The 22,622-nt window shown below is 46.6% G+C and overlaps 1 long non-coding RNA gene across 1 annotated transcript in view; it reads right to left on the bottom strand.

Moving 5' to 3' along the window:
* Nucleotides 1-1,720: 1,720 nt before the first annotated feature.
* LOC141091829 (uncharacterized) overlaps nucleotides 1,721-22,622 on the bottom strand; it is a 93,264-nt gene continuing 72,362 nt past the window's right edge. The window contains exon 3 of the long non-coding RNA XR_012232596.1: nucleotides 1,721-4,051. This is a non-coding gene — a long non-coding RNA (uncharacterized lncRNA). The remainder of the gene's footprint in view (nucleotides 4,052-22,622) is intronic.

The following is a 22,622-nucleotide window of genomic DNA, read 5'->3' as shown; positions in this document are numbered from 1 at the left end:
CCAGAAAAGACCAAGCAGGATATAATTAATTCAATAATTTTTATTATATTAGTGGTAAAAATTGTATATTTAAAATCAATTTAAAAACAATGTGCACGTAGGGACAATTGTATAACAATAAATTGGACCCAATTAAATATATACTATAATCGCATATGTATTCCTCAGTATATCTCCAATACCTCGTTCACTGGAAAAGTGCAAAATAAAATAAAAAAATGAAAAGATCAAATATATCAATATTCAATGAAATATAAAGTGCAATACGCATCATAGGTCCCCAGTAAGCAGGTAAATGTCTCCAAAAGGCAGGTAAATGTCCCCAATAGGCAGGTAAATGTCCCCAATAGGCAGCATAGGTCCCTAATAGGCAGGTAAATGTCCCCAATAGATAGCATAGGTCCCCAATAGGCAGGTAAATGTCCCCAATAGGCAGGTAAATGTCCCGAATAGGAAGCATAGTCCCCAATAGGCAGCATTGTCCCCAATAGACAGGTAATTGTCCCCAATAGGCAGCATAGTCCCCAATAGGCAGCATTGTCCCCAATAGGCAGGTAAATGTCCCCAAAAGGCAGCATTGTCCCCAATAGGCAGGTAAATGTCTCCAATAGGCAGCATTTTCCCCAATAGGCAGCATTGATCTCAGTAGGCAGGTAAATGTCTCCAATAGGCAGGTAAATGTCCCCAATAGGCAGCATAGTCCCCAACAGGCAGATAAATGCTACTAACAGGCAGGCAAATATTCCCAATAGGCAGCATAGACCTGACCCAACTTAAAAAAAAAAACCTAACAGTACTCACCTATGTCCCCCGCTGCTCTGAAGAGGCACGCTGACTCCGTCTTCCTCTAGCACAGGCGGCGTGACGTCACATCAGGCCGTGCAGGTGGCATAATGACAATCACGTCGTCTGTGCTGCATATGGGTTGCCTTCCTTTGCTGTCTCGTCATTCCACCCGAAATTACAGGGCCCGCCGGCATTGAACTGTAGTGAAGATCAATGTCGGCCGGGCCCAGGGGCCAGATAAATGTCCTCAGCAGGCTGTATGTGCCCCGCGGGACATAGTTTGAGGACCCCTGTGTTAGAGTGTTGGGATTGTTGATTCCGCCCCCATTAGATGCGTCATATGATGTCACAGAATGCTATGGCTGTTGGCCCCACCCACATTGGCTCTTATTTGTCATTTTATCAAATGTTTTGGTTGTTGGTTGTGCCCCCATTAGCTTCTACTTCTGATGTCAACGAAAGGGGATGGTGGCCATTCAGAAGAGAATGGCTCTTGACTAACTGTTAGCGATTGAAGGGGGCACTTGTGCTGTTATCGGTGAGGAATGCTGATCCTGGATTGAAGATGCATATGATTCAATAGAAAAACATGGATAAAGTAAAGGAGCTGCAACAAAAAGCTAGAGATATATGCAAGGAGTGATGGAATCCCTTTTTCTGGATGGGGTCTATCAGAGTAGGGATAAACAATATACCGTATATACTCATGTATAAGCTGAGATTTTCAGCACATTTTTTGTGCTGAAAATGCCCCCTCTTGGCTTATATGCAAGTCATTTTGCAGAAAGCCAGCGGGGGAGGGGGAGCGGCAGCAGGAGCCAGTGGCTGGGACATCAAACTCACCCACCTCATGCCATCGCTGAATGTCCCTGCATCCTCCATTGTACCAGGGCAGGCAGCTTCTTCCCGTGTTGAGCGGTCACATGGTACCGCTCATTAAGGTAATGAATATGGACGCGACTCCACTCCCATAGGCGTGGAGGCAAATTCATTACCTTAATGAGCAGTACCATGTGACCACTCAACACAGGAAGAAGCTGCCGGCCCCAGGACAACGGAGGATGCAGGGACGTTCAGCGATGGCACAAGGAGGGTGAGTATGACGGAGGAGGATGGGGGGAAGCATGGATGAGGAGGACTGGGGGAGCACTGAGGAGGATGAGGGGAGCACACAAGGAGGGTGAGTATGATGGCAGAGGACGGGGGAAGCACGAATGAGGAGGACTGGGGGAGCACTGAGGAGGACGGGGGGAGCACTGAGGAGGACGGGTGAAACACTGAGGAGGATGGGTGAAACACTAAGCAAGATGGGTGAAACACTGAGGAAGATGGGGAAGCACTGAGGAAGACAGGGGAAGCACTGAGGAGCAAGAAGGAGGGTGGGGAAGCACTGAGGAGGACAGAGGAAGCACTGAGGAGGATGGGGGAAGCACTGAGGAGGACGGGGGAACACTGAAGAGGACATGGAAGCACTTAAGAGCACGGAGAACAGGGGAAGTACTGAGGAGGACAGGAGAATCACTGAGGAGCACAGAGGAAGACAGAGGGAAGCATCGAGAAGGACGGAAGAAACACTGAGGAGGACATGGGAAGCACAGAGGAGCACGGAGGACGACGGATGAAGTACTGAGGAGAACGAAAAGCACTGAGGAGGACGAGGGAGCACAGAGGAGTACTGAGGGAGCACTGAGATGGACGGGAAGAAATGAGGAGCATGGAGGAGGATGGGGGAGCACAGAGGAGGAGGGGGAGCATGGAAGAGGACTGGGATAACGGAGGAGGACGGGGGAGCACTGAGGAGCATGGAGGAGGTCAGGGGAGCACGGGAAAGGACAAGGAGCTGAGCAATGCATAGAAGGATGGGACAGGGAGCCGAGCTGTGCATAGTAGGAGGGGAAAGAGCCACACAGAGCAGGACAGGGATGAGGGGACATTGCATACCCGGCTTATACTCAAGTCAATAAGCTTACCTAGTTTTCCGTGGCAAAATTAAGTGCATCGGCTTACACTCGTGTCGGCTTAAACTCGAGTATATACGGTAATCTCAACTTTGCTAAACCCCATAGTGGTAGTTATAGGATTGATTGTATTGAGCTTGATTGCCTGGAAATTATTAATGTGATGTGATTCTCATTGCAGGAAATTAACTATACATTGGAGCCACTGACTTACACAGATAGAAGAGGACCCCTATGCAAGAACAGTATATGAGTCCTTTGCAGCCCAATAACTCATCATAATGCACAATTTCATCTACGGTGGAGTTGGAAATGGTTTCCCTTACCTCTTGGCCTGTCTGGAGTTGCAACAATATCATTTCTGCCCCTGTCCACCTCTGAATGGAACCATAGGAAGGATGACACTACAGCTACAGAGGTGACCGTCTGATAGCCTAGCTCGACTACCCATCTCTCCTGAAGACCCTTTCAGCTTTTTGAGACTTGGGTGGAGGACATCATCTCTGAAAATAGGGTCCCACAGCTGCACCCCAACAGTTTGAGCAGCACTCTTAGATGAGTAAATATCCTAAGAGCAAAGGGAGATGCAAAGCCACATGCTTTGTCACTGAGGATGATTTCTGTTATAGCCATGGATGGGATTTCTTTATTCCGTCCTCTCATGGTCAATTTTGTGGCCTCCTTTTGGTTTGGGGAGGGCTATATTTACCCGATCCTGTCTGAGTTCCCTTGTCAATGATACATTCATTCTTGGCTGTGTGTCTGAACCCCTGGTGTGCTTGCATACTCTTTTGTCTGATTGTCTCTCAGTGTATGACTTGGTCTGTTTTCTCGTTCTGTGCCTTGCCTTGTGACTCTATGCTTACTGTCTATTCTGGCTCTGACCTTTGGCTTGCTTCCTCTGACTTCTCACCAGTCTGCCCCATTTGTAGAGTACAGCTATCTCCGGTGTTCTGAGATTTGGCTATGTCCTGACCACTTTCTGTGTTTAACCCTTTAGCACCTCGCCGACGTCCTAGCTTGACTTCTGCATGATCTATCTAATTTCTGGCATCGCCGGTCACTGCCGCTACTCGGCGCCTGATTCCGCCTCCGTTCACTCACCGGTGGTCACTTGCTTCAGGACCTGCTCTGCTGCAAGTAAGCTCAACGCAGCCCTCTTCTCACACTTTCAGAGCTCTCGGTATTCTTGCACAGATTTCTGCTGTAATACTGCAGCAGGGATCTTGATAGATTTCATTCTCCCGGGATTACTCCAGAGTTGTTGTTGTGGTGGGATGCAGGTCTGGACAGCTGTCGTCATCATCCTATTAGAAAAAATAAGAATTAATATATGAGTGTTAATGCTTTAAAGGGAATCTGTTACTCCTGAGACGCATATGACCTATTAATATGGGCATACAGGTAATAGAAATGTTAAGCTAGTCCTAACTGTATGCCTTATGTTAATGGTGCTTTTGTGGAGAAATGTTATATTCTGTCTTTACGCTAATGATCAGCCCAATAACTCATCATAATGCGCAATTTCATCTACTGTGGAGGTGGAAATGGGTCCCCTTATCTCTTGGCCTACGTGCAGTTGCACCAATAACATTTCTGCCCCTGTCCACCCCTGAATGGAACCATAGGAAGGATGACACTACAGCTACAGAGGTGACCGTCTGATAGCCTAGCTCAACTACCCATCTCTCCTTAAGACCCTTTCAGCTTTTTGAGACTTGGGTGGAGGACATCATCTCTGAAAATAGGGTCCCACAGCTGCACCCCAACAGTTTGAGCAGCGCTCTTAGATGAGTAAATATCCTAAGAGCAAAGGGAGATGTGTAGCCACTTGCTTTGTCACTGAGGATGATTTCTGTCATAGCTATGGACGGGATTTCTTTATCCCGACCTCTCAGGGTTAATTTTGTGGCCTCCAGTTGGTTTGGGGAGGGCTATATTTACCCGCTCCTGTCTGAGTTCCCTGTCAGTGATACTTTCATTCTTGGCTTTGTGTCTGACCCCCTGGTGTGCTTGCATACCCTTTTGTCTGATTGTCTCTCAGTGTATGACCCGGTCTGTTTTCTCGTTCTGTGCCTTACCTTGTGACTCTGTGCTTACCGTCTATTCTGGCTCTGACCTTCGGCTTTCTTCCTCTGACTTCCCACCACTCTGCCCCATTTGTACTGTACAGCTGTCTCCGGTTTTCTGACATTTAGCTACGTCCTGACCACTCTGTGTTTAACCCTTTGGCACCTCACCGACCTCCTGGCTTGACTTCGGTACGTTCAAACTACTTTCCGGCATCGCCGGTCACCGCCTCTATTCGGCGTCTGACTCTGCCTCCGGCCACTCCCCGGTAGTCATTTGCTTCAAGTCCTGCACAGCTGCAGGTAAGCTCACCGCAGCTCTCCTCTCACATTCTCTGAGCTTTCAGTATTCTTGCACAGATTCCTGCTGTAAGTCTGCAGCAGGGATCTTGATAGATTTCATTCTCCGGGGATTACTCCAGAGTGGTTGTTGTGGTGGGATGCAGGTCTGGACAGCTGTTGTCATCCTATTAGATAGATAAGAATTAATATATGTGTGTTTATGCTTTAAAGAGAATCTGTCACCCCCGAGAAGTATATGACCTATAAATATGGGCATAAAGGTAATAGAAATGTTAAGCTAGTTCTAACTGTATGCCTTATGTTAATGGTGCTGTTGTGGAGCAATGTTATATTTTGTCTTTACGCTAATGATCAGCCCAATAACTCATCATAACGCACAATTTCATCTACTGTGGAGGTGGAAATGGGTCCCCTTATTTCTTGGCCTGTGTGCAGTTGCACCAATATCATTTCCGCCCCTATCCACCCCTGAATGGAACCATAGGAAGGATAACACTACAGCTACAGAGGTGACCGTCTGATAGCCTAGCTCGACTACCCATCTCTCCTGAAGACCCTTTCAGCTTTTTGAGTCTTGGGTGGAGGACATCATCTCTGAAAATAGGGTCCCACAGCTGCACCCCAACAGTTTGAGCAGCACTCTTACATGAGTAAATATCCTAAGAGCAAAGGGAGATGCTTAGCCACTTGCTTTGTCACGGAGGATGATTTCTGTCATAGCTATGGATGGGATTTCTTTATCCCATGCTCTCATGGTTAATTTTTTGGCCTCCTTTTGGTTTGAGGAGGGCTATATTTACCCGCTCCTGTCTGAGTTCCCTGTCAGTGATACATTAATTCATGGCTGTGTGTCTGACCCCTGGTGTGCTTGCATACTCTTTTGTCTGATTGTCGCTCAGTGTATGACCCGGTCTTTATTCTCGTTCTGTGCCTTGCCTTGTGATTCTGTGCTTACTGTCTATTCTGGCTCTGACCTTTGGCTTGCTTCCTCTGACTTCCCACCAGTCTGCCCCATTTGTACTGTACAGCTATCTCTGGTTTTCTGACATTTAGCTACGTCCTGACCACTCTCTGTGTTTAACCCTTTGGCACCTCATCGACCTCCTGGCTTGACTTCGGTACGTTCAAACTACTTTCCGACATCGCCGGTCACCGCCTCTATTCGGCGTCTGACTCTGCCTCCGGCCACTCCCCGGTAGTCATTTGTTTCAAGTCCTGCACAGCTGCAGGTAAGCTCACCGCAGCTCTCCTCTCACATTCTCTGAGCTTTCAGTATTCTTGCACAGATTCCTGCTGTAAGTCTGCAGCAGTGATCTTGATAGATTTCATTCTCCGGGGATTACTCCAGAGTGGTTGTTGTGGTGGGATGCAGGTCTGGACAGCTGTTGTCATCCTATTAGATAGATAAGAATTAATATATGTGTGTTTATGCTTTAAAGAGAATCTGTCACCCCCGAGAAGTATATGACCTATAAATATGGGCATAAAGGTAATAGAAATGTTAAGCTAGTTCTAACTGTATGCCTTATGTTAATGGTGCTGTTGTGGAGCAATGTTATATTTTGTCTTTACGCTAATGATCAGCCCAATAACTCATCATAACGCACAATTTCATCTACTGTGGAGGTGGAAATGGGTCCCCTTATTTCTTGGCCTGTGTGCAGTTGCACCAATATCATTTCCGCCCCTATCCACCCCTGAATGGAACCATAGGAAGGATAACACTACAGCTACAGAGGTGACCGTCTGATAGCCTAGCTCGACTACCCATCTCTCCTGAAGACCCTTTCAGCTTTTTGAGTCTTGGGTGGAGGACATCATCTCTGAAAATAGGGTCCCACAGCTGCACCCCAACAGTTTGAGCAGCACTCTTACATGAGTAAATATCCTAAGAGCAAAGGGAGATGCTTAGCCACTTGCTTTGTCACGGAGGATGATTTCTGTCATAGCTATGGATGGGATTTCTTTATCCCATGCTCTCATGGTTAATTTTTTGGCCTCCTTTTGGTTTGGGGAGGGCTATATTTACCCGCTCCTGTCTGAGTTCCCTGTCAGTGATACATTAATTCATGGCTGTGTGTCTGACCCCTGGTGTGCTTGCATACTCTTTTGTCTGATTGTCGCTCAGTGTATGACCCGGTCTTTATTCTCGTTCTGTGCCTTGCCTTGTGATTCTGTGCTTACTGTCTATTCTGGCTCTGACCTTTGGCTTGCTTCCTCTGACTTCCCACCAGTCTGCCCCATTTGTACTGTACAGCTATCTCTGGTTTTCTGACATTTAGCTACGTCCTGACCACTCTCTGTGTTTAACCCTTTGGCACCTCATCGACCTCCTGGCTTGACTTCGGTACGTTCAAACTACTTTCCGACATCGCCGGTCACCGCCTCTATTCGGCGTCTGACTCTGCCTCCGGCCACTCCCCGGTAGTCATTTGTTTCAAGTCCTGCACAGCTGCAGGTAAGCTCACCGCAGCTCTCCTCTCACATTCTCTGAGCTTTCAGTATTCTTGCACAGATTCCTGCTGTAAGTCTGCAGCAGTGATCTTGATAGATTTCATTCTCCGGGGATTACTCCAGAGTGGTTGTTGTGGTGGGATGCAGGTCTGGACAGCTGTTGTCATCCTATTAGATAGATAAGAATTAATATATGTGTGTTTATGCTTTAAAGAGAATCTGTCACCCCCGAGAAGTATATGACCTATAAATATGGGCATACAGGTAATAGAAATGTTAAGCTAGTTCTAACTGTATGCCTTATGTTAATGGTGCTGTTGTGGAGAAATGTTATATTCTGTCTTTACGCTAATGATCAGCCCAATAACTCATCATAACGTACAATTTCATCTACTGTGGAGGTGGAAATGGGTCCCCTTATTTCTTGGCCTGTGTGCAGTTGCACCAATATCATTTCCACCCCTGTCCACCCCTGAATGGAACCATAGGAAGGATGACACTACAGCTACAGAGGTGACCATCTGATAGCCTAGCTCGACTACCCATCTCTCCTGAAGACCCTTTCAGCTTTTTGAGACTTGGGTGGAGGACATCATCTCTGAAAATAGGGTCCCACAGCTGCACCCCAACAGTTTGAGCAGCACTCTTACATGAGTAAATATCCTAAGAGCAAAGGAAGATGCTTAGCCACTTGCTTTGTCACGGAGGATGATTTCTGTCATAGCTATGGATGGGATTTCTTTATCCCATCCTCTCATGGTTAATTTTTTGGCCTCCCTTTGGTTTGGGGAGGGCGATATTTACCCGCTCCTGTCTGAGTTCCCTGTCAGTGATACATTAATTCATGGCTGTGTGTCTGACCCCTGGTGTGTTTGCATACTCATGTCTGATTGTCTCTCAGTGTATGACCCGGTCTTTTTTCTCGTTCTGTGCCTTGCCTTGTGATCCTGTGCTTACTGTCTATTCTGGCTCTGACCTTTGGCTTGCTTCCTCTGACTTACCACCAGTCTACCCCATTTGGACTGTACAGCTATCTCCGGTTTTCTGACATTTAGCTACGTCCTGACCACTCTCTGTGTTTAACCCTTTGGCACCTCACCGACCTCCTGGCTTGACTTCGGTACGTTCAAACTACTTTCCGGCATCTCCGGTCACCGCCTCTACTTGGCGTCTGACTCTGCCTCCGGCCACTCCCCGGTAGTCATTTGCTTCAAGTCCTGCACAGCTGCAGGTAAGCTCACTGCAGCTCTCCTCTCACACTCTTTGAGCTTCCACTATTCTTGCACAGATTCCGGCTGTAAGTCTGCAGCAGGGATCTTGATAGATTTCATTCTCCGGGGATTACTCCAGAGTGGTTGTTGTGGTGGGATGCAGGTCTGGACAGCTGTTGTCATCCTATTAGATAGATAAGAATTAATATATGTGTGTTTATGCTTTAAGGAGAATCTGTCACCCCCGAGACGTATATGACCTATAAATATGGGCATACAGGTAATAGAAATGTTAAGCTAGTTCTAACTGTATGCGTTATGTTAATGGTGCTGTTGGGGAGAAATGTTATATTCTGTCTTTACGCTAATGATCAGCCCAATAACTCATCATAACGCACAATTTCATCTACTGTGGAGGTGGAAATGGGTCGCCTTATTTCTTGGCCTGTGTGCAGTTGCACCAATATCATTTCCGCCCCTGTCCACCCCTGAATGGAACCATAGGAAGGATGACACTACAGCTACAGAGGTGACCGTCTGATAGCCTAGCTCGACTACCCATCTCTCCTGAAGACCCTTTCAGCTTTTTGAGACTTGGGTGGAGGACATCATCTCTGAAAATAGGGTCCCACAGCTGCACCCCAACAGTTTGAGCAGCACTCTTACATGAGTAAATATCCTAAGAGCAAAGGGAGATGCTTAGCCACTTGCTTTGTCACGGAGGATGATTTCTGTCATAGCTATGGATGGGATTTCTTTATCCCATCCTCTCATGGTTAATTTTTTGGCCTCCTTTTGGTTTGGGGAGGGCTATATTTACCCGCTCCTGTCTGAGTTCCCTGTCAGTGATACATTAATTCATGGCTGTGTGTCTGACCCCTGGTGTGCTTGCATACTCTTTTGTCTGATTGTCTCTCAGTGTATGACCCGGTCTTTTTTCTCGTTCTGTGCCTTGCCTTGTGATTCTGTGCTTACTGTCTATTCTGGCTCTGACCTTTGGCTTGCTTCCTCTGACTTCCCACTAGTCTGCCCCATTTGTACTGTACAGCTATCTCCGGTTTTCTGACATTTAGCTATGTCCTGACCACTCTCTGTGTTTAACCCTTTGGCACCTCATCGACCTCCTGGCTTGACTTCGGTACGTTCAAACTACTTTCCGGCATCGCCGGTCACCGCCTCTATTCGGCATCTGACTCTGCCTCCGGCCACTCCCCAGTAGTCATTTGCTTCAAGTCCTGCACAGCTGCAGGTAAGCTCACCGCAGCTCTCCTCTCACATTCTCTGAGCTTTCAGTATTCTTGCACAGATTCCTGCTGTAAGTCTGCAGCAGGGATCTTGATAGATTTCATTCTCCGGGGATTACTCCAGAGTGGTTGTTGTGGTGGGATGCAGGTCTGGACAGCTGTTGTCATCCTATTAGATAGATAAGCATTAATATATGTGTGTTTATGCTTTAAAGAGAATCTGTCACCCCCGAGAAGTATATGACCTATAAATATGGGCATACAGGTAATAGAAATGTTAAGCTAGTTCTAGCTGTATGCCTTATGTTAAAGGTGCTGTTGTGGAGAAATGTTATATTCTGTCTTTACGCTAATGATCAGCCCAATAACTCATCATAACGCACAATTTCATCTACTGTGGAGGTGGAAATGGGTCCCCTTATTTCTTGGCCTGTGTGCAGTTGCACCAGTATAATTTCCGCCCCTGTCCACCCCTGAATGGAACCATAGGAAGGATGACACTACAGCTACAGAGGTGACCGTCTGATAGCCTAGCTCGACTACCCATCTCTCCTGAAGACCCTTTCAGCTTTTTGAGACTTGGGTGGAGGACATCATCTCTGAAAATAGGGACCCACAGCTGCACCCCAACAGTTTGAGCAGCACTCTTACATGAGTAAATATCCTAAGAGCAAAGGGAGATGCTTAGCCATTTGCTTTGTCACGGAGGATGATTTCTGTCATAGCTATGGATGGGATTTCTTTATCCCATCCTCTCATGGTTAATTTTTTGGCCTCCTTTTGGTTTGGGGAGGGCGATATTTACCCGATCCTGTCTGAGTTCCCTGTCAGTGATACATTAATTCATGGCTGTGTGTCTGACCCCTGGTGTGTTTGCATACTCATTTGCCTGATTGTCTCTCAGTGTATGACCCGGTCTTTTTTCTCGCTCTGTGCCTTGCCTTGTGATCCTGTGCTTACTGTCTATTCTGGCTCTGACCTTTGGCTTGCTTCCTCTGACTTCCCACCAGTCTGCCCCATTTGTACTGTACAGCTATCTCCGGTTTTCTGACATTTAGCTACGTCCTGACCACTCTCTCTGTTTAACCCTTTGGCACCTCATCGACCTCCTGGCTTGACTTCGGTACGTTCAAACTACTTTCCGGCATCGCCGGTCACCAAATCTATTCGGCGTCTGACTCTGCCTCTGGCCACTCCCCAGTAGTCATTTGCTTCAAGTCCTGCACAGCTGCAGGTAAGCTCACCGCAGCTCTCCTCTCACATTCTCTGAGCTTTCAGTATTCTTGCACAGATTCCTGCTGTAAGTCTGCAGCAGGGATCTTGATAGATTTCATTCTCCGGGAATTACTCCAGAGTGGTTGTTGTGGTGGGATGCAGGTCTGGACAGCTGTTGTCATCCTATTAGATAGATAAGAATTAATATATGTGTGTTTATGCTTTAAAGAGAATCTGTCACCCCCGAGAAGTATATGACCTATAAATATGGGCATACAGGTAATAGAAATGTTAAGCTAGTTCTAACTGTATGCCTTATGTTAATGGTGCTGTTGTGGAGAAATATTATATTCTGTCTTTACGCTAATGATCAGCCCAACAACTCATCATAACGCACAATTTCATCTACTGTAGAGGTGGAAATGGGTCCCCTTATTTCATGGCCTGTGTGCAGTTGCACCAATATCATTTCCGCCCCTGTCCACCCCTGAATGGAACCATAGGAAGGATGACACTACAGCTACAGAGGTGACCGTCTGATAGCCTAGCTCGACTACCCATCTCTCCTGAAGACCCTTTCAGCTTTTTGAGACTTGGGTGGAGGACATCATCTCTGAAAATAGGGTCCCACAGCTGCACCCCAACAGTTTGAGCAGCACTCTTACATGAGTAAATATCCTAAGAGCAAAGGGAGATGCTTAGCCACTTGCTTTGTCATGGAGGATGATTTCTGTCATAGCTATGGATGGGATTTCTTTATCCCATCCTCTCATGGTTCATTTTTTGGCCTCCTTTTGGTTTGGGAAGGGCTATATTTACCCACTCCTGTCTGAGTTCCCTGTCAGTGATACATTAATTCATGGCTGTGTGTCTGACCCCTGGTGTGTTTGCATACTCATTTGTCTGATTGTCTCTCAGTGTATGACCCGGTCTTTTTTCTCATTCTGTGCCTTGCCTTGTGATTCTGTACTTACTGTCTATTCTGGCTCTGACCTTTGGCTTGCTTCCTCTGACTTCCCACCAGTCTGCCCCATTTGTACTGTACAGCTATCTCCGGTTTTCTGACATTTAGCTACGTCCTGACCACTCTCTGTGTTTAACCCTTTGGCACCTCACCGACCTCCTGGCTTGACTTCGGTACGTTCAAACTACTTTCCGGCATCTCCGGTCACCGCCTCTACTTGACGTCTGACTCTGCCTCCGGCCACTCCCCGGTAGTCATTTGCTTCAAGTCCTGCACAGCTGCAGGTAAGCTCACCGCAGCTCTCCTCTCACACTCTTTGAGCTTCTACTATTCTTGCACAGATTCCGGCTGTAAGTCTGCAGCAGGGATCTTGATAGATTTCATTCTCCGGGGATTACTCCAGAGTGGTTGTTGTGGTGGGATGCAGGTCTGGACAGCTGTTGTCATCCTATTAGATAGATAAGAATTAATATATGTGTGTTTATGCTTTAAAGAGAATCTGTCACCCCCGAGAAGTATATGACCTATAAATATGGGCATACAGGTAATAGAAATGTTAAGCTAGTTCTAACTGTATGACTTATGTTAATGGTGCTGTTGTGGAGAAATGTTATATTCTGTCTTTACGCTAATGATCAGCCCAATAACTCATCATAACGCACAATTTCATCTACTGTGGAGGTGGAAATGGTTCCCCTTATTTCTTGGCCTGTGTGCAGTTGCACCAATATAATTTCCGCCCCTGTCCACCCCTGAATGGAACCATAGGAAGGATGACACTACAGCTACAGAGGTGACCGTCTGATAGCCTAGCTCGACTACCCATCTCTCCTGAAGACCCTTTCAGCTTTTTGAGACTTGGGTGGAGGACATCATCTCTGAAAATAGGGTCCCACAGCTGCACCCCAACAGTTTGAGCAGCACTCTTACATGAGTAAATATCCTAAGAGCAAAGGGAGATGCTTAGCCACTTGCTTTGTCACGGAGGATGATTTCTGTCATAGCTATGGATGGGATTTCTTTATCCCATCCTCTCATGGTTAATTTTTTGGCCTCCTTTTGGTTTGGGGAGGGCGATATTTACCCGCTCCTGTCTGAGTTCCCTGTCAGTGATACATTAATTCATGGCTGTGTGTCTGACCCCTGGTGTGTTTGCATACTCATTTGTCTGATTGTATCTCAGTGTATGACCCGGTCTTTTTTCTCGTTCTGTGCCTTGCCTTGTGATTCTGTGCTTACTGTCTATTCTGGCTCTGACCTTTGGCTTGCTTCCTCTGACTTCCCACCAGTCTGCCCCATTTGTACTGTACAGCTATCTCCGCTTTTCTGACATTTAGCTACGTCCTGACCACTCTCTGTGTTTAACCCTTTGGCACCTCACCGACCTCCTGGCTTGACTCCGGTACGTTCAAACTACTTTCCGGCATCTCCGGTCACCGCCTCTACTTGGCGTCTGACTCTGCCTCCGGCCACTCCCCGGTAGTCATTTGCTTCAAATCCTGCACAGCTGCAGGTAAGCTCACCGCAGCTCTCTTCTCACACTATGAGCTTTCAGTATTCTTGCACAGATTCCTGCTGTAAGTCTGCAGCAGGGATCTTGATAGATTTCATTCTCCGGGGATTACTCCAGAGTGGTTGTTGTGGTGGGATGCAGGTCTGGACAGCTGTCGTCATCCTGTTAGATAGATCAGGATTATTATATGTGTGTTTATGCTTTAAAGGGAATCTGTTACTCCCGAGACGTATATGACCTAATAACATGGGCATACAGGTATTAGAAATGTTAAGTTAGTCCTAACTGTATGCTTTATGTTAACAGTGCTGTTGTGGAGAAATGTTATATTCTGTCTTTACGCTAATGATCAGCCCAATAACTCATCATAACGCACAATTTCATCTACTGTGGAGGTGGAAATGGGTCCCCTTATTTCTTGGCCTGTGTGCAGTTGCACCAATATCATTTCCGCCCCTGTCCACCCCTGAATGGAACCATAGGAAGGATAACACTACAGCTACAGAGGTGACCGTCTGATAGCCTAGCTCGACTACCCATCTCTCCTGAAGACCCTTTCAGCTTTTTGAGTCTTGGGTGGAGGACATCATCTCTGAAAATAGGGTCCCACAGCTGCACCCCAACAGTTTGAGCAGCACTCTTACATGAGTAAATATCCTAAGAGCAAAGGGAGATGCTTAGCCACTTGCTTTGTCACGGAGGATGATTTCTGTCATAGCTATGGATGGGATTTCTTTATCCCATCCTCTCATGGTTAATTTTTTGGCCTCCTTTTGGTTTGCGGAGGGCTATATTTTCCCGCTCCTGTCTGAGTTCCCTGTCAGTGATACATTAATTCATGCTGCGTGTCTGACCCCTGGTGTGTTTGCATACTCATTTGTCTGATTGTCTCTCAGTGTATGACCCGGTCTTTTTTCTCGTTCTGTGCCTTGCCTTGTGATTCTGTGCTTACTGTCTATTCTGGCTCTGACCTTTGGCTTGCTTCCTCTGACTACCCACCAGTCTGCCCCATTTGTACTGTACAGCTATCTCCGGTTTTCTGACATTTAGCTACGTCCTGACCACTCTCTGTTTAACCCTTTGGCACCTCACCGACCATCTGGCTTGACTTCGGTACGTTCAAACTACTTTCCGGCATCTCCGGTCACCGCCTCTACTTGGCGTCTGACTCTGCCTACGGCCACTCCCCGGTAGTCATTTGCTTCAAGTCCTGAACAGCTGCAGGTAAGCTCACCACAGCTCTCCTCTCACACTCTTTGAGCTTCCACTATTCTTGCACAGATTCCGGCTGTAAGTCTGCAGCAGGGATCTTGATAGATTTCATTCTCCGGGGATTACTCCAGAGTGGTTGTTGTGGTGGGATGCAGGTCTGGACAGCTGTTGTCATCCTATTAGATAGATAAGAATTAATATATGTGTGTTTATGCTTTAAAGAGAATCTGTCACCCCCGAGAAGTATATGACCTATAAATATGGGCATACAGGTAATAGAAATGTTAAGCTAGTTCTAACTGTATGCCTTATGTTAATGGTGCTGTTGTGGAGAAATGTTATATTCTGTCTTTACGCTAATGATCAGCCCAATAACTCATCATAACGCACAATTTTATCTACTGTGGAGGTGGAAATGGGTCCCCTTATTTCTTGGCCTATGTGCAGTTGCACCAATATAATTTCCGCCCCTGTCCACCCCTGAATGGAACCATAGGAAGGATGACACTACAGCTACAGAGGTGACCGTCTGATAGCCTAGCTCGACTACCCATCTCTCCTGAAGACCCTTTCAGCTTTTTGAGACTTGGGTGGAGGACATCATCTCTGAAAATAGGGTCCCACAGCTGCACCCCAACAGTTTGAGCAGCACTCTTACATGAGTAAATATCCTAAGAGCAAAGGGAGATGCTTAGCCACTTGCTTTGTCACGGAGGATGATTTCTGTCATAGCTATGGATGGGATTTCTTTATCCCATCCTCTCATGGTTAATTTTTTGGCCTCCTTTTGGTTTGGGGAGGGCGATATTTACCCGCTCCTGTCTGAGTTCCCTGTCAGTGATACATTAATTCATGGCTGTGTGTCTGACCCCTGGTGTGTTTGCATACTCATTTGTCTGATTGTCTCTCAGTGTATGACCCGGTCTTTTTTCTCGTTCTGTGCCTTGCCTTGTGATTCTGTGCTTACTGTCTATTCTGGCTCTGACCTTTGGCTTGCTTCCTCTGACTTCCCACCAGTCTGCCCCATTTGTACTGTACAGCTATCTCCGGTTTTCTGACATTTAGCTACGTCCTGACCACTCTCTCTGTTTAACCCTTTGGCACCTCATCGACCTCCTGGCTTGACTTCGGTACGTTCAAACTACTTTCCGGCATCGCCATTCACCGCCTCTATTCGGCGTCTGACTCTGCCTCCGGCCACTCCCCGGTAGTTATTTGCTTCAAGTCCTGCACAGCTGCAGGTAAGCTCACCGCAGCTCTCCTCTCACATTCTCTGAGCTTTCAGTATTCTTGCACAGATTCCTGCTGTAAGTCTGCAGCAGGGATCTTGATAGATTTCATTCTCCGGGGATTACTCCAGAGTGGTTGTTGTGGTGGGATGCAGGTCTGGACAGCTGTTGTCATCCTATTAGATAGATAAGAATTAATATAGGTGTGTTTATGCTTTAAAGAGAATCTGTCACCCCCGAGACGTATATGACCTATAAATATGGGCATACAGGTAATAGAAATGTTAAGCTAGTTCTAACTGTATGCCTTATGTTAATGGTGCTGTTGTGGAGAAATGTTATATTCTGTCTTTACGCTAATGACCAGCCCAATAACTCATCATAACGCACAATTTCATCTACTGTGGAGGTGGAAATGGGTCCCCTTATTTCTTGGCCTGTGTGCAGTTGCACCAATATAATTTCCGCCCCTGTCCACCCCTGAATGGAACCATAGGAAGGATGACACTACAGCTACAGAGGTGACCGTCTGATAGCCTAGCTCGACTACCCATCTCTCCTGAAGACCCTTTCAGCTTTTTGAGACTTGGGTGGAGGACATCATCTCTGAAAATAGGGTCCCACAGCTGCACCCCAACAGTTTGAGCAGCACTCTTACATGAGTAAATATCCTAAGAGCAAAGGGAGATGCTTAGCCACTTGCTTTGTCACGGAGGATGATTTCTGTCATAGCTATGGATGGGATTTCTTTATCCCATCCTCTCATGGTTAATTTTTTGGCCTCCTTTTGGTTTGGGGAGGGCGATATTTACCCGCTCCTGTCTGAGTTCCCTGTCAGTGATACATTAATTCATGGCTGTGTGTCTGACCCCTGGTGTGTTTGCATACTCATTTGTCTGATTGTCTTCTCAGTGTATGACCCGGTCTTTTTTCTCGTTCTGTGCCTTGCCTTGTGATCCTGTGCTTACTGTCTATTCTGGCTCTGACCTTTGGCTTGCTTCCTCTCACTTCCCACCAGTCTGCCCCATTTGTACTGTACAGCTATCTCCGGTTTTCTGACATTTAGCTACGTCCTGACCACTCTCTGTGTTTAAGCCTTTGGCACCTCATCGACCTCCTGGCTTGACTTCGGTACGTTCAAACTACTTTCCGGCATCACCGGTCACCGCCTCTATTCGGCGTCTGACTCTGCCTCCGGCCACTCCCCGGTAGTCATTTGCTTCAAGTCCTGCACAGCTGCAGGTAAGCTCACCGCAGCTCTCCTCTCACATTCTCTGAGCTCTCAGTATTCTTGCACAGATTCCTGCTGTAAGTCTGCAGCAGGGATCTTGATAGATTTCATTCTCCGGTGATTACTCCAGAGTGGTTGTTGTGGTGGGATGCAGGTCTGGACAGCTGTTGTCATCCTATTAGATAGATAAGAATTAATATATGTGTGTTTATGCTTTAAAGAGAATCTGTCACCCCCGAGAAGTATATGACCTATAAATATGGGCATACAGGTAATAGAAATGTTAAGCTAGTTCTAACTGTATGCCTTATGTTAATGGTGCTAGTGTGGAGAAATGTTATATTCTGTCTTTACGCTAATGATCAGCCCAATAACTCATCATAACGCACAATTTCATCTACTGTGGAGGTGGAAATGGGTCCCCTTATTTCTTGGCCTGTGTGCAGTTGCACCATTATCATTTCTGCCCCTGTCCACCCCTGAATGGAACCATAGGAAGGATGACACTACAGCTACAGAGGTGACCGTCTGATAGCCTAGCTCGACTACCCATCTCTCCTGAAGACCCTTTCAGCTTTTTGAGACTTGGGTGGAGGACATCATCTCTGAAAATAGGGTCCCACAGCTGCACCCCAACAGTTTGAGCAGCACTCTTACATGAGTAAATATCCTAAGAGCAAAGGGAGATGCTTAGCCACTTGCTTTGTCATGGAGGATGATTTCTGTCATAGCTATGGATGGGATTTCTTTATCCCATCCTCTCATGGTTAATTTTTTGGCCTCCTTTTGGTTTGGGGAGGGCTATATTTACCCGCTCCTGTCTGAGTTCCCTGTCAGTGATACATTAATTCATGACTGTGTGTCTGACCCCTGGTGTGTTTGCATACTCATTTGTCTGATTGTCTCTCAGTGTATGACCCGGTCTTTTTTCTCATTCTGTGCCTTGCCTTGTGATTGTGTGCTTACTGTCTATTCTGGCTCTGACCTTTGGCTTGCTTCCTCTGACTTCCCACCAGTCTGCCCCATTTGTACTGTACAGCTATCTCCGGTTTTCTGACATTCAGCTACGTCCTGACCACTCTCTGTGTTTAACCCTTTGGCACCTCACCGACCTCCTGGCTTGACTTCGGTACGTTCAAACTACTTTCCGGCATCTCCGGTCACCGCCTCTACTTGGCGTCTGACTCTGCCTCCGGCCACTCCCCGGTAGTCATTTGCTTCAAGTCCTGCACAGCTGCAGGTAAGCTCACCGCAGCTCTCCTCTCACATTCTCTGAGCTTTCAGTATTCTTGCACAGATTCCTGCTGTAAGAATGCAGCAGGGATCTTGATAGATTTCATTCTCCGGGAATTACTCCAGAGAGGTTGTTGTGGTGGGATGCAGGTCTGGACAGCTGTTGTCATCCTATTAGATAGATAAGAATTAATATATGTGTGTTTATGCTTTAAAGGGAATCTGTTACTCCCGAGACGTATATGACCTAATAACATGGGCATACAGGTATTAGAAATGTTAAGTTAGTCCTAACTGTATGCTTTATGTTAATAGTGCTGTTGTGGAGAAATGTTATATTCTGTCTTTACGCTAATGATCAGCCCAATAACTCATCATAACGCACAATTTCATCTACTGTGGAGGTGGAAATGGGTCCCCTTATTTCTTGGCCTGTGTGCAGTTGCACCAATATCATTTCCGCCCCTGTCCACCCCTGAATGGAACCATAGGAAGGATAACACTACAGCTACAGAGGTGACCGTCTGATAGCCTAGCTCGACTACCCATCTCTCCTGAAGACCCTTTCAGCTTTTTGAGTCTTGGGTGGAGGACATCATCTCTGAAAATAGGGTCCCACAGCTGCACCCCAACAGTTTGAGCAGCACTCTTACATGAGTAAATATCCTAAGAGCAAAGGGAGATGCTTAGCCACTTGCTTTGTCACGGAGGATGATTTCTGTCATAGCTATGGATGGGATTTCTTTATCCCATCCTCTCATGGTTAATTTTTTGGCCTCCTTTTGGTTTGCGGAGGGCTATATTTTCCCGCTCCTGTCTGAGTTCCCTGTCAGTGATACATTAATTCATGCTGCGTGTCTGACCCCTGGTGTGTTTGCATACTCATTTGTCTGATTGTCTCTCAGTGTATGACCCGGTCTTTTTTCTCGTTCTGTGCCTTGCCTTGTGATTCTGTGCTTACTGTCTATTCTGACTCTGACCTTTGGCTTGCTTCCTCTGACTTCCCACCAGTCTGCCCCATTTGTACTGTACAGCTATCTCCGGTTTTCTGACATTTAGCTACGTCCTGACCACTCTCTGTGTTTAACCCTTTGGCACATCACCGACCTCCTGGCTTGACTCCGGTACGTTCAAACTACTTTCCGGCATCGCCGGTCACCGCCTCTATTCGGCGTCTAACTCTGCCTCCGGCCACTCCCCGGTAGTAATTTGCTTCAAGTCCTGCACAGCTGAAGGTAAGCTCACCACAGCTCTCCTCTCACATTCTCTGAGCTTTCAGTATTCTTGCACAGATTCCTGCTGTAAGTCTGCAGCAGGGATCTTGATAGATTTCATTCTCCGGTGATTACTCCAGAGTGGTTGTTGTGGTGGGATGCAGGTCTGGACAGCTGTTGTCATCCTATTAGATAGATAAGAATTAATATATGTGTGTTTATGCTTTAAAGAGAATCTGTCACCCCCGAGAAGTATATGACCTATAAATATGGGCATACAGGTAATAGAAATGTTAAGCTAGTTCTAACTGTATGCCTTGTTAATGGTGCTAGTGTGGAGAAATGTTATATTATGTCTTTACGCTAATGATCAGCCCAATAACTCATCATAACGCACAATTTCATCTACTGTGGAGGTGGAAATGGGTCCCCTTATTTCTTGGCCTGTGTGCAGTTGCACCAATATCATTTCCGCCCCTGTCCACCCCTGAATGGAACCATAGGAAGGATGACACTACAGCTACAGAGGTGACCGTCTGATAGCCTAGCTCGACTACCCATCTCTCCTGAAGACCCTTTCAGCTTTTTGAGACTTGGGTGGAGGACATCATCTCTGAAAATAGGGTCCCACAGCTGCACCCCAACAGTTTGAGCAGCACTCTTACATGAGTAAATATCCTAAGAGCAAAGGGAGATGCTTAGCCACTTGCTTTGTCACGGAGGATGATTTCTGTCATAGCTATGGATGGGATTTCTTTATCCCATCCTCTCATGGTTAATTTTTTGGCCTCCTTTTGGTTTGGGGAGGGCGATATTTACCCGCTCCTGTCTGAGTTCCCTGTCAGTGATACATTAATTCATGGCTGTGTGTCTGACCCCTGGTGTGTTTGCATACTCATTTGTCTGATTGTCTCTCAGTGTATGACCCGGTCTTTTTTCTCGTTCTGTGCCTTGCCTTGTGATCCTGTGCTTACTGTCTATTCTGGCTCTGACCTTTGGCTTGCTTCCTCTGACTTCCCACCAGTCTGCCCCATTTGTACTGTACAGCTATCTCCGGTTTTCTGACATTTAGCTACGTCCTGACCACTCTCTGTGTTTAACCCTTTGGCACCTCACCGACCTCCTGGCTTGACTTCGGTACATTCAAACTACTTTCCGGCATCTCCGGTCACCGCCTCTACTTGGCGTCTGACTCTGCCTCCGGCCACTCCCCGGTAGTCATTTGCTTCAAGTCCTGCACAGCTGCTGGTAAGCTCACCACAGCTCTCCTCTCACATTCTCTGAGCTTTCAGTATTCTTGCACAGATTCCTGCTGTAAGTCTGCAGCAGGGATCTTGATAGATTTCATTCTCCGGGAATTACTCCAGAGTGGTTGTTGTGGTGGGATGCAGGTCTGGACAGCTGTTGTCATCCTATTAGATAGATAAGAATTAATATGTGTGTTTATGCTTTAAAGAGAATCTGTCACCCCCGAGAATTATATGACCTATAAATATGGGCATACAGGTAATAGAAATGTTAAGCTAGTTATAACTGTATGCCTTATGTTAATGGTGCTGTTGTGGAGAAATGTTATATTCTGTCTTTAGGCTAATGATCAGCCCAATAACTCATCATAATGCACAATTTCATCTACTGTGGAGGTGGAAATGGGTCCCCTTATTTCTTGGCCTGTGTGCAGTTGCACCAATATCATTTTCGCCCCTGTCCACCCCTGAATGGAACCATAGGAAGGATGACACTACAGCTACAGAGGTGACCGTCTGATAGCCTAGCTCGACTACCCATCTCTCCTGAAGACCCTTTCATCTTTTTGAGACTTGGGTGGAGGACATCATCTCTGAAAATAGGGTCCCACAGCTGCACCCCAACAGTTTGAGCAGCACTCTTACATGAGTAAATATCCTAAGAGCAAAGGGAGATGCTTAGCCACTTGCTTTGTCACGGAGGATGATTTCTGTCATAGCTATGGATGGGATTTCTTTATCCCATCCTCTCATGGTTAATTTTTTGGCCTCCTTTTGGTTTGGGGAGGGCTATATTTACCCACTCCTGACTGAGTTCCCTGTCAGTGATACATTAATTCATGGCTGTGTGTCTGACCCCTGGTGTGTTTGCATACTCATTTGTCTGATTGTCTCTCAGTGTATGACCCGGTCTTTTTTCTCGTTCTGTGCCTTGCCTTGTGATTCTGTGCTTACTGTCTATTCTGGCTCTGACCTTTGGCTTGCTTCCTCTGACTTCCCACCAGTCTGCCCCATTTGTACTGTACAGCTATCTCCGGTTTTCTGACATTTAGCTACGTCCTGACCACTCTCTGTGTTTAACCCTTTGGCACCTCACCGACCACCTGGCTTGACATCGGTACGTTCAAACTACTTTCCGGCATCTCCGGTCACCGCCTCTATTTGGCGTCTGACTCTGCCTCCGGCCACTCCCCGGTAGTCGTTTGCTTCAAGTCCTGCACAGCTGCAGGTAAGCTCACCGCAACTCTCCTCTCACATTCTCTGAGCTTTCAGTATTCTTGCACAGATTCCTGTTGTAAGTCTGCAGCAGGGATCTTGATAGATTTCATTCTCCGGGCATTACTCCAGAGTGGTTGTTGTGGTGGGATGCAGGTCTGGACAGCTGTTGTCATCCTATTAGATAGATAAGAATTAATATATGTGTGTTTATGCTTTAAAGAGAATCTGTCACCCCCGAGAAGTATATGACCTATAAATATGGGCATACAGGTAATAGAAATGTTAAGCTAGTTCTAACTGTATGCCTTATGTTAATGGTGC

This window comes from Dendrobates tinctorius, unplaced genomic scaffold (assembly GCF_039654945.1).
Source record: "Dendrobates tinctorius isolate UK_male_01 unplaced genomic scaffold, ASM3965494v1 ptg000056l, whole genome shotgun sequence".
NCBI lineage: Eukaryota > Metazoa > Chordata > Amphibia > Anura > Dendrobatidae > Dendrobates > Dendrobates tinctorius.
This window is presented reverse-complemented; position numbering and strand designations above follow the sequence as displayed.